The sequence below is a fragment of the Cornus florida genome, unplaced genomic scaffold (genome assembly GCF_030987335.1).
Source record: "Cornus florida cultivar Cherokee Brave unplaced genomic scaffold, ASM3098733v1 CherokeeBrave_3.0.0_Hap2_Chr06, whole genome shotgun sequence".
Classification (NCBI taxonomy): Eukaryota; Viridiplantae; Streptophyta; class Magnoliopsida; order Cornales; family Cornaceae; genus Cornus; species Cornus florida.
The window spans coordinates 33,674,845-33,687,052 of NW_026775576.1; the positions used below are offsets into that span (position 1 = coordinate 33,674,845).

The window sequence follows — 12,208 nt, forward strand, 5'->3', positions numbered from 1 at the left end:
GAGAATTTGCATTTTGGAGATGAGGGGGATATATTTTCCTTGGGAACTTTGACCTTAAGGAGGATTTGCACGGCTCCTTGATTTCTCCAAGAAAAATTTAGATGATCCCTCCATCCCGGATTGTATGAATTGGAATAGGGTTTGTTCCCTGGATAAGTGAAGGTAGGATTGACTTGCTCTTAAGACTCACTTGGAAAAACATGTCCAAGAGTACTGTGAGTAAAGCTAGAATAAGACATGAACATCTCATTTTGATGATGAGGGGAGGAAGATGATTGATTTGTCGGGTTTTGACTCAAAAGGAATTGATTAAACCTTTGAGTAAGAGTTTTTACCTCGGCAACAATCTCAATATAACTACCTATTTGACATAGATTTGAGTTTTTCTTCCCTCCCCCAATTGAATTACTACATCCCCAAGAAGATGAGGGTCTATGCATTTAGTTTTCACTCATTTTTTTGAAATGACTCCAAATGCCATCTTCATTCTTTTCCAAATAGGTGCCTCCACATGAAACATCAACCATACTTTTGTGAATATCGAATAAGCTTTTATAGAAGCATTGAACTAGTTGCCACTTCGGAAGGTCTTGATGTGGACACTTTCATAGCAAGTCATTCAAACGCTCCCATGCTTCATGCAAGGGCTCTCCATCACTTTGAGAGAATTCAAGAATGGAAGTTCGCATGACATTGGTCCTACTTGCAGGGTAATACTTCTTAAAGAATTCTTGTTGCATTTGAGCCCAAGAAGTGATTGTATTTGCCCCTAAGTTGTTGAACCAATGTTCGGACTTACCCCGGAGAGAGAAAGGAAAAACTTCATTTTAAGAACTTCCTACGGAACATCCGTGATTTTCACAGTTGTACAAACTTCTAGGAATTCATCCAAGTGTTTACATGGTTCTTCATGACTTAACCCATTGAAAAGAGGACACATTTGGATGGTTCTGGGCTTAATTTCATAATGATGAGCCTTAAAGTTTGGTAACCAGTAACAAGTCGGCGTGTTGTACACATTTGGAGTGTAATGGTCTCGAAGGACCATTGGAGGATTTTGAGGTTGGTACACTACATGACCTTGACGAGGAATTTGCACAATAGGAGGTTGTTGCATTTGATTAGGTTGTGCAACCACATTTGGTCTTGGCATTCCTAGAAATTGTTGAACAACATTGGGTTGTTGGACTCCAAACGGTGGTGGCGCCACGTGAGAATCCACAACACCAAAAGGGGGATTTTGTTCTTCCATTGAAATAGATAGATGGTCAAGAATAGGATGATTAATCCTAGTACTACCTCTTAAACGCCGAATGAAAAATTTAAGTTCGTGGTCTAAAGGGACGAGAGGAGTATTAAGAGATCGTCTACCACGCATACACAACAACAAGCCACAACAACAATTCACAACCTCCACATACGATGTTCTCATTTTCCTAAATGTATCAATGCATTAAAGAAATGATCTCGACAAGGGCCCATGCTTTGAACATTAAAGTAAATGGCCTCGAAAATGACCTATGCTTGGATAAGAAATTAAACAATGTGATAGTCTCAACAAGGACTATCTCGCAAGCATATATAGAGATGAACAATTATGGTAAGAATTCAATAAACGCTCACATTGGTCTCAAGCAATAACATCGTGATCCAATGCTCACTTCTCTTGTGATCAAGTACCTAATTGAACGTACAGCAAAAAGTAAGAAAAGAGTAGGAAATTAATCCTACTTGCAATCAAATGAACACTAATGTCTAATTTTATTCCAAAAAAAAAATCGTTAATCCTCAGTAGCGCTAAAAACTTGATGTTTTCCGTAGTGTGTGCATATAAATGTGTCTAAATATTTAGAATTAAAAGTGCAAGTAGGCATCAACTTTTATATTTATAAAATTCAATTAACGCATATACATTGAGTATAGTGAGAAGGGATCATCCTTAGGGATTAAACATGCTATTAGAATCTAACTTGACTTTAATGAATCATAAGATTGAAAGGAAGTTTGTTTGGTGATTAAACTAATGTTCAATTTAAATAATGCAATGAAAATTAAGCTAAATTGACCAGAGTTTAAAAGATAGGAGAATAGTCTTAGGGCATAGGAATCACCACTAAGCTCATGCATCAAACCACTTGTTTTCAACTAATTGGGGAAAACACTATATTGTAATCAAAATGTGGCTACAAGCACACATCAATCAAGAGAATAAAGCAATTTGTAATAATAAGTATGGACTATCAAAATCAAGCATGAATTGTCTACCTAATCAACAAGTAAATTAAGGTGTAGTGCAATTCATCAAGTCTAAGCATAATCCATAAAATTAATTAACAGTTACATCTAATAAAAACCATGCATAGCCATCACTAAATATAATTACAAAAGTATCTAGTGTAGAGATCAATTTTCAATTAATTACACATAAGACAACATGTAACCAACATTGAGAATCAATAGGAAGAATTAAACATAAAATCCTTGGTACAACCAAGTTTTCATTACACAAGACTATAGCACAAATTATAATATATGAATCCCCAAAAATAGAAGAGCAAGGGTTTATATTACACAAGCGTAGGGCTCATCCAAGCCCTAAAGAGAAGACTAGCCACTCATGGAGAAGGTAGATGTGGTCAATGAGAGCTTAAGATCAATCCCCATGCTTTGCTTCTTCTTCCTTGAAACCCTAGAGAGAGTGTATCTAGAGATTTCTTGCCTTCACTTCTAACCTTAATTTTCTCTACAAACTATCTACAAAATAAAACTAACATGTAAAATAATAGCTACCCCAATAAAGATGATTCAATTCCCCTTTTATAGAAGTCCCTTAGAGCCCCAAACAGGTTAGAAATGTGCCCCAAAATTGATGCAATCCCATAGCCCCTTGGTAGGTGAAGTTCGAGCCAAAACCGCGCATCAAAACTGGCCCTCAGCACAAGTTACGATCGATCGCATAGTGTTGCGATCGATCACGACTCTAGTACGAATGATCGTGATGACTTGCAAATGATCATGATGACGTGGCTTGCATTCCACTGACTGGACTTGCGATCGATCGTGGCTTCAGGTGCGATCGATTGTGACCCCCTTTTTAGCAATTTTTGGAACTTTCTCGATGCATTTGCTTGACTCCAAGAAGACTTTAATGAACTGATTTTAGCCCGTTTGAATCTTATTAACCTGAAATTGACAAAAACACAAACTAGGACTAAAATAGAAAAGTAAAGGTAAATGAAAGGTCTAGAATATTCGAGATTAGGGCTGAAATATGCATATTTCAGCACTTATTAACTGTATTTGCAAGATTATGAAATTATTGGCAAATATAATTCGGGTTTGTTTATAATAAGCTATATTGAGATAATGTGGAGAAATAATTACTCATGAGTATATTTTGAAAAGAACATCATCCATTTATCACGCCAAAGGCGTAAATTTATGAAATATTTGATGTGGAGGAAAATATTACTGAAGGGCATATATTGACAAAGAGATACTCCACTAATCACACAAAATGCGTGGATTTATATAAAGCCGATATCATGTCTACTTGTGACAGAATAAAATGATGAGCTTTTATTGCGATATTTCCAGTCTCACTGGATTGAAAACGACTCCTAAAGCAAAAACGGCTTATTTCATAATCATAGACATGGTCGTGGGTATAGTCATAGTAGAATTAACTATCAATACCGTGGAGGTTATCATTACAATTTCACATTATATCCCTAAATGTGGGATCAAAATAATATGAAACAAGCGAAAGCGGAGAATTTGCCTCCTACGACACATGTTGAAATTTATCAATGCGGTGTAATAAATGATTTTCATATTATGCTTGTGGACATTTCATATTTCAATGAGGTAAACTAATATTTTGATTAGTAATATTCACACTGCTTATTTATACTTCCTTTATTATCTATGTTATTAAGTATACTTTATTTTATATTTAAAAATTATCAAAATATGAAGTTTGCATAGCTGAGTAGGCAAGGACCTGAACAATATTAAGGATATATTCCTTTTGAACAGTAAGACCATCAATCCTTCGTTATTAAAAATATTTTCCCCAACAAGATAAAGGTAATGTTGAATATATCTGACTCACTTCCATTAAGAAATATATACTTGGAAAACTTTATTCTCATATGCATATTATTATATCACCAAAAGCATGTTTGTTTATTTTATATTCACAGTATTTCATTTGCTAAAATTCTTCTATTATCTGTTTATGAAATATGTTGATCCCCTCACATAAGATGTCTTTATCGCACGATGTGCTGATTATCATTTGAATAAGATTGTTTTCCCACCTTGAGGGAGAGAAAATATAAGATCAGAAATGCCAAATGATATTACTTGGAATGTTTCGAAATTATCTATTTGATCCTTGTACAAAGAAATATGAACAAGAAGGTCAAATGATCATTTACAAAATGTTGCAAATCCATTACTAAATGCTCACTGATATAGAGAAATAACATCATATGTGCTAGTTGACAAAATGGTAGCAAGAATTAAAGTCTTGATTGGACATTCTATCAGTGTTGCAAATGCATCAAAAGTACACGTGACATACCAGTTGATGTAAAAGATTATGTTCCATGAAAGTGAAAAACACTAGAAATAGTGCATAATAAAATATGCACTCCTGATGAGGCCAGTTAGCTAACAATGCTAAAGTAGCACTTGATGAGGCAGAGACATTTAATGTGGTACATGCAAAAGAGCATGATGAAATGCGTACTCCTTGTAACGACTAAAACCTAAGGCTCCGGATCATTATTCGGGTCCTTAATCAAACCCGAGGTCATATAGGGCATTACGGTTATTTTTTATGTGAAAATATAATTGATTACATTTATTTTAAGGTCTGTAAGTCACCTCAGCCTCAATGACTGATAAGTGCTGAAATATGCACATATTTAGCCCTAATCTAGGGTATTTTAGACTTTGCATCTATCTTTATTTTCCCGTTTTAGTTCCAATTTGTGTTTTTGTCGATTTCAGGTTAATAAGGTTCATACGAGCTAAAAATAGTTCATTAAATCCTTTTTGGAGTAAAGCAAATGGATCAAGAAAAATACAGAAAAAGTCCTGAAAATGCCCAAAAGTAGTTGCAGCCTATCGTTTGTAGAATCTGCGATCGATCGCAGCTTAGCTGCAAACGATCGCTACCACTTTAGCATTTTGGCCCAAGCATCATTACCTACGATCAATCGCAGGTAATCCACGATCGACCATGTCACCACGTCAGTGCCACATCATTGAAAGCCAGATAAGGACGAATAATGCCAACAAAGTTGTGATCGATTGCAGCCAAGTTGCGATCGATCGCAACTTGTGCTGGTAGATATTTTTAAGCTCGATTTTGCTGGATCTTCACCTACCAAGGGGCTACGGGATTACATCATTTTTGGGCAGATTTGTGACATGTTTTGGGCTCTAAGGGTGTATATAAGGGGAATTGGACCATTTTGTAAAGTGTTAGCTAGTTAGATATAATTTTAGAGAGAGAAAGTTAGAGATAGATATTAGGGTTTTGAAGTGGAGGCAAAGAAGATCTCTAGAAGAGCCATTTCTCTAGGGTTTCGAGCAAGAAGAAGAAGAGGAAGAAGATGAAGCAAGCCATGGGGATAGATCTTGGAGCTACTTTGACCACATCTACACCTTCCATGTATGGCTAAACTTCTCCTTAGGGCTTGAATGAGCCATAAGCTTGTAATCTAAACCCTTGTTTTTCATCTTTTTGGGGAATTAAATGTTTTAATTGATGCTATAGTCTTGTGTATATGCAAAACTTGGTTGTACCAAGGATTTTTATGGTTTAATTCTTCCTATTGATTCTTTATGTGATTACATGTTATTTTATGTGTGATTATTTGGGAATTGATATCTACACTATATACTTGTTGTACTTGTATTTAGTGATGGCTATGCATGATTTTTATTTGATTGATTTGTCAATTAATTTGATGGATTATGCTTATGCTTATGCTTGATGGATTGCACTGCACCTCTAGTTTAATTGCAGTTTAATTGCAGTTTAATTGCATTTTAATTGTAGTTAGGTAGACAATCCATGTTTGAATTTGTTAATGCATGCTTATTATTGCAAATTGCATTATTCTCTAGACTGATGTATATTACAATTGTTGATTAATTTAATGGTTTATGCTTAGACTTGATGAATTGCACTACACCTTAGTTTACTTGTTGTTAAGTAGACAATTCATGCTTGAATTTGATGTCCATACTTATGATTGCAATTAGTAGCCACATTTTGTTTACAACATGAATTTTTCCCAATTAGTTGAAAGCTTGTGGTTTAATGAATGAGCTTAGTGGTGATTCTCATGCCCTAAGACTCTTTTCCTATCTCTTAAACTCTACTCCTTTTAGCTTAATTTACATTTCATGGTTTAAGTTCAATTGTAGTTTAACCACAACCAAACCAACTATATTTTCAATCTCATTAGCATTAAAGTTGAATTTGATTCTAGCACGTGTTCAATCCCTGAGAATGATCCCTTCTCACTATACTTCATTGTATGAGTGTTAAGTGGCTTTTATAAATTTTAAAAAATGATGCCCATTTGACATAGTTCTAAATCTATATATAAGTACATTATTTTGTGTACACACCAAAGTCACATTAATGACATCGATCGACTGACGGTCCTCTGTCAGCTGACTGAAAGGTAATGGTCAATCGGCCGACAGTGATGGTCAGTCGGCTAAAACGACTGAACTGGGAACCTAACTCTCTGTTCTGCGCATAAAATGCACTGTTGGTCGACTGGCATATATCCGATAGACCTTGGAAGTTGCTGAATTCTGAAGATTTTGGTGACTAAAGCCTCGTATACAACCAGGCTCATTTGTGAGCTCAACTATGGTGTCAATCAGTCCCGACAACATCCACAAAGGGTCCAAAATGTACATGATAACCCAAGGTATAAAATCAACCATATGGTAACGGAAAGGAATTTAAATTCATTTAATCATCCTTCATGCTTTACATTTAACCACAGAAGTCCATTCCATTATATACATATCCCAAAAACTGATTTAAACATGTCCAAAAAAATATGGTTACATTTACAAGGTCATGATCCTCAAAGCCACTACATAATATTTGTAAAAACCTTACAAGATATACATTATAACACAAAATGTCCATTTGGAAAATCTTGTCTAGTCCCATCTAAGCTTCTGGAGAATTAACATTCACCAACTTTTTCCCATAACCTAAAAAATGAAGAGAAGTGATTGCCTAAGTGGCATCTCCTTAAGCAAGGTAAATTATCACATGCCTAACATACAATGAATATGAAAGAAAGAAAGGGATCATGCAAAGAATTCATGCATAACACTTCCATCTTCAAATAATCATCATTATCATCTACATGCAATGTAATGCACGAAATGCTCAATGCGACCATCCACCACATCTACACCCACGCACATCCACACATACCTCCCTCAACCCACACAACCCTATTTTACTCACGAACACCATCATGCCATGCATATAGAAATACTTCAAATTCAATTATTCAATAATCATCATGCTTTCATAATACAATTGACCTTTCTATGGCCACAACATGATAAATTGACAATTTTAGCATGCTTCAACATTCAAGTATCATCTAGCTGTGTATAACTAAAAACATCACAATAACCATATGAGGAAAAATAAATAAACCATCACATAGCAACTCAATAGCATGTCACTAATAATTTATACACAAGATAAACATCTAATCATGTAAAATACCTCAATTCTACAACTCAAGTACAAACCAAAACCCTACATCATGCATTTAAGCTTCAAATTGACATAATAAAAAGGGGGAAAAACATCCAATTAACTACCAAAACTAAGGAATTTGACAATTAAACAACTCTACCTCTTTACATGCAAAAAAAAAACTCCAATTTTCAAATTTCACCAAAACCCTCCAAATTAAATTTTGCTTCGATCGATTCGAAGCTCTCGACACATGATGTGTGCCAAATTATACCACTCGTAATAACAAGAATCTCTGTAGGATAGGGTTATATTAAGGTTGTCGAACCCACAGAGAGATGTGTCATTTACTTAAGTGTTCAATTAATCTGATTTTGATTCAAAGAGAAAAGAATGTTTGATTGGTTGTTTGTCATGACCACAAAATAAAATTAAACTAAATTAAAGTAAAGAGATCAGAGAGAGAGAATCTTAGGGATTGACTTCACCACGAATTTCATTTTATGGTCAACCATTCAACCTTGGAATTTCAACAATTTACATATCATATGAATTAAACTCAATAACATTCATTTAATTCGATTTTAGAAAAAGATGTTTCATGAATTTCAATTAACAATAACCTATCTTCGGTTAGCACGAATTATATATCTACCTACCTACTTCTAACTAATATTGTAGTATAACTCGTCTTCCTTAGGCATAGCCTATAAAAATATTTATTAATAAAAAACATTGGAACACCATTGCATGATCTCTATTATTACTGTCGAGAAGCCCTTATACTGCCATCTCGTACATTAAGAATAGGTTGAGATTAATTTAAAAATAATAAAATCTAGGACAAGGTATTAATTATTCAAAAACTATTTATTTCATTAAAACACCAATTTATGTGATTCAATTACTCATAATCATGCAATCAAAATATATAAATAATTAAATTCCCAAAGTTAGAACAATCAAACCATAATACTCAAATCGGGTTACATCAATGCCCTAAAAGAGGATTTAGATGCTCATGATGACGCAAGATATCATCTATGTTGTTGTGGTCTTTATCATCATGAACTGCACTTCTCTTTTCAAGATTTTCACCTTTAATAACTACAAAAATCCTAAAAGCCGCCACTAGAACTGAACAAAAAAACTGAAATAAAAATAGAGAGAATCGAGTGTGTTTTCTATGGCCTTATGCCTCATTTTATAGAAGAATTGACTTCTAATAATGCTTTGATGGGCTTTAGGTCTTCTAAGATCATCTAGGCCTTTCTAGTAAGAAATATGACATAATTAGAACAAATCCCGCAACTTAAAATTCTGACTTATCAACAATGGCTCAAGCCTAGAAGCTTCAGCTTGAGCTATTTAGGCAATGGCTCGAGCTATTTGGAAGGGGGCTCGAGCCCAACTTCTATACTTAGCCAAATTTCTTCAAGTCTTTTCCGAAACGTCTTTTTCATCAATACTTAGAATATTTTTAAGATTCTTCTTTAATAGTGCTCCATCATCTTAGGTTGGTGCTTGAGCCTTGGGACTCCGGCTCAAGCTTTTTAGGAAAATGCTAGAGCTATTTGACTTTGGCTCGAGCTCTTTGGCTTTGGATCGAGGTCCTGACAACATGGAATTTTCAAAGCATCTTTTCATATTCTGAGGCATATTCTGCTCGAGATTTTTGGTAAAGGCTTGAACACCTTAAGGTTCGGCTCGAGCCTAGAGATCTCGGCTCGAGCTATTTTGCCTTAGTGGAATTTCTTGCTTCTTGGTTTTGTGCTCGAGCCAAGCGACTTAAGCTCGAACTGTGATACTTGAACTTCTCCAAAATTCCCCATTTTGACTCCAAGCTTGCTTCAGATAATCGGCAACGACTCTGTAAGCTTCGATATCAGTCTTTTCATCTTAAAGTCCCGGTTTACCATTTCTTTGGATAAGTATCTACAAACACGAAGTAAACATAAATCGGTTTAATAATGGATAAAAATATCACTTTAGGTCCTAACATACGTATATTTAGGAACTCGAATATGCAATATTCAGCGTTCATCAACACGCTTTCTGTCTTTGCTTTTTATGGCATCAACAAAATCCAACATGAATGGGAGAGATCTAAGCTTAAAGCTTGAGAGAAAAAGAAAAAAAGAAAAAGAAATATAGAGAGAGGGAGCTTACAGCTTAGGAGGAAGAAAGGAAATGTAGAAAAAGTGACCCCAAATCCTATATATATCAACTTAAGTCAAGTGGGGTCCACGTGACCCAAAAATAATCTATTTTGTCCCCTTTTTGTATATACACATATATACACATGCTATAACACATATCTAAGCAGATATCCACATAAACATGCACCCAATAATAATGTCTGAAGTGTAATGATGCTGAAAAATAATTCCATGCACGATAAATCAGGGTGCGGGTCCCACCCGAGACCTCCTTGCCCAAAAATCCGTAAAATGCTGAAACGGCTAACAATGCATTTCTAAAAGTTCTAAATTCGAAGAAATGTCCCAACCAACTTTCGGGGCTCACACGGCAACCAAACGATGCTCGACACGTAAAACGAGGCAATAATAAACAAATTCAGAAAAATAGAAAAATGCCCAAAAAAATTGTGACACGTCACACTTTTGTAGAGACCCAGTTAGCTAAAAGTGATACAATGAGGCACATGCCAAAGAGCACGATGAATGATAAAAAGGGTACTCCTGAAAAGATCCAATTAGCTAACAATGATAAAGTTGTTTTTTTGATAAAACACACGCCCTTAATGTGGCAAAGAGACCTGACGAAGTGCAAGGACCAGACGAGGTTAAGTTAACTAACTATGATTATTTCAAAGGTACCTGAAAATAATGATATCTCAATAAATTATAAAAAAAGATGGAACAAAAATGAACTTGTCATCAACAACACATTCTCATATACAATGGCTGTTCATATAAACAATGAGGATCCGGAACCTCAAAATGAAAATGTCAAAGAAATTCGACTGTGACATGATTGGTCATCATGAAAATGAGCGATACAAACAGAGCTAATTATGGTGTCTTAAGGAGTATGAATGTCATATACAGATATAGCATATTGACAAACTCATGTTATGATTCATATACATACATAGTATATTGACAAATACATGTGATCAACATTTCTATCCAGTCCATATTCAACTATAAAACCATGATGATAATATGTTGTTGATATAAGCAATGAATATTTCTCCTTTTTGGAAACTGCATGGTTATGTATTTATATGGATCACTAGATAATGATATTTATGCAAAATCTAGAAAGGATTTAAAATTCCTGAAACAAAACCCCATGCTACATACTCGATAAAGTACCACAAATCTTATATGGATTGAATAATTTATGCGTATGTGATTCAATCATCTTAGCAAGTACTTACTCAATGAAACGTATGTAAATACTCCAATTTATCCATGTATTTTTATCTGAATCTGGTTTTGTTATTATTGCATTATTTATTGATAATCCTGAATCATGTTGGCACATCTAATGAGTTAGACCAAAATTCGAGATGAAAGATCTCAGAAAGACAAAATCTTGTCTTAGACATACAAAGAAAAACTTTTTCAGCATATCTCATGCTAAATATTGTTCTAGACATTGTTTCAAGTTATGAAAAATAATAATTTTTGATACAAACAAGTCCATATATAATATACACTCTCTGAGAATGCATTAGTTGTCATTGCGAAGATGAGGATATACTTGAAAATTCTTGGCCATTAGCTGATGAATCTAATGGATATGCTTGCATGAGCAGAGAAATTGAAAAATACTGCTGTCTTTTAATCGCTTGATGCTAACAATGTTAGATCAGCCACTGGAGACTGCATTTCAGTAATCATGCAGAATTTCACTAATGGGTTTGTTATGCAGTGGCGCCTGGCCTGAGTTCTTATAGCAGTCTTCCCTATTGTTGTAGAAGCCACTATTTTGTAGCTAATATAGCAATCTCCCCGAGGCTGTGAGCCACAAACAAGTGTCTTGGAGTATTCATTCTCATTCCAGATGTCCATGTTCGGATGTCAGCTCTTTTACAAATATAAGAAGTTTAGTACCAATAGATAATAAATGCTTATATGAACACAAGGCATCCGTGACAAGAAATATAGATCTAGTGTTCAATAATACCTTGTTGGCGCCTCAGTGTATAATGTTTATCACTCTAAATGAGAGAGTGGAAGCTTGAGTTCAAAGATGTTATAGAACCATAATCCGATTTTGAGTATCGAACGAGATAGTCAATTGTGTTGTCATAACCAATTTGATGGATAAGGGGAGTTAAATCTGAATTATCCCTGGCTTGAAGCTGGTTCCTAGAAATGCAACAATCATATTTATGAGGGGGAGTAGTTGATCAAAATCTTGGAGGTAATAAAACAACTATATATTCATACGAGGGGGAGTACTAAATTG

At 34.8% G+C, this 12,208-nt stretch overlaps 1 pseudogene; it reads left to right on the top strand.

The window, feature by feature from the left end:
- Positions 1-585: 585 nt before the first annotated feature.
- On the top strand, positions 586-684 carry LOC132315329 (small nucleolar RNA R71; annotated as a pseudogene).
- The last annotated feature ends 11,524 nt before the right edge of the window (positions 685-12,208 follow it).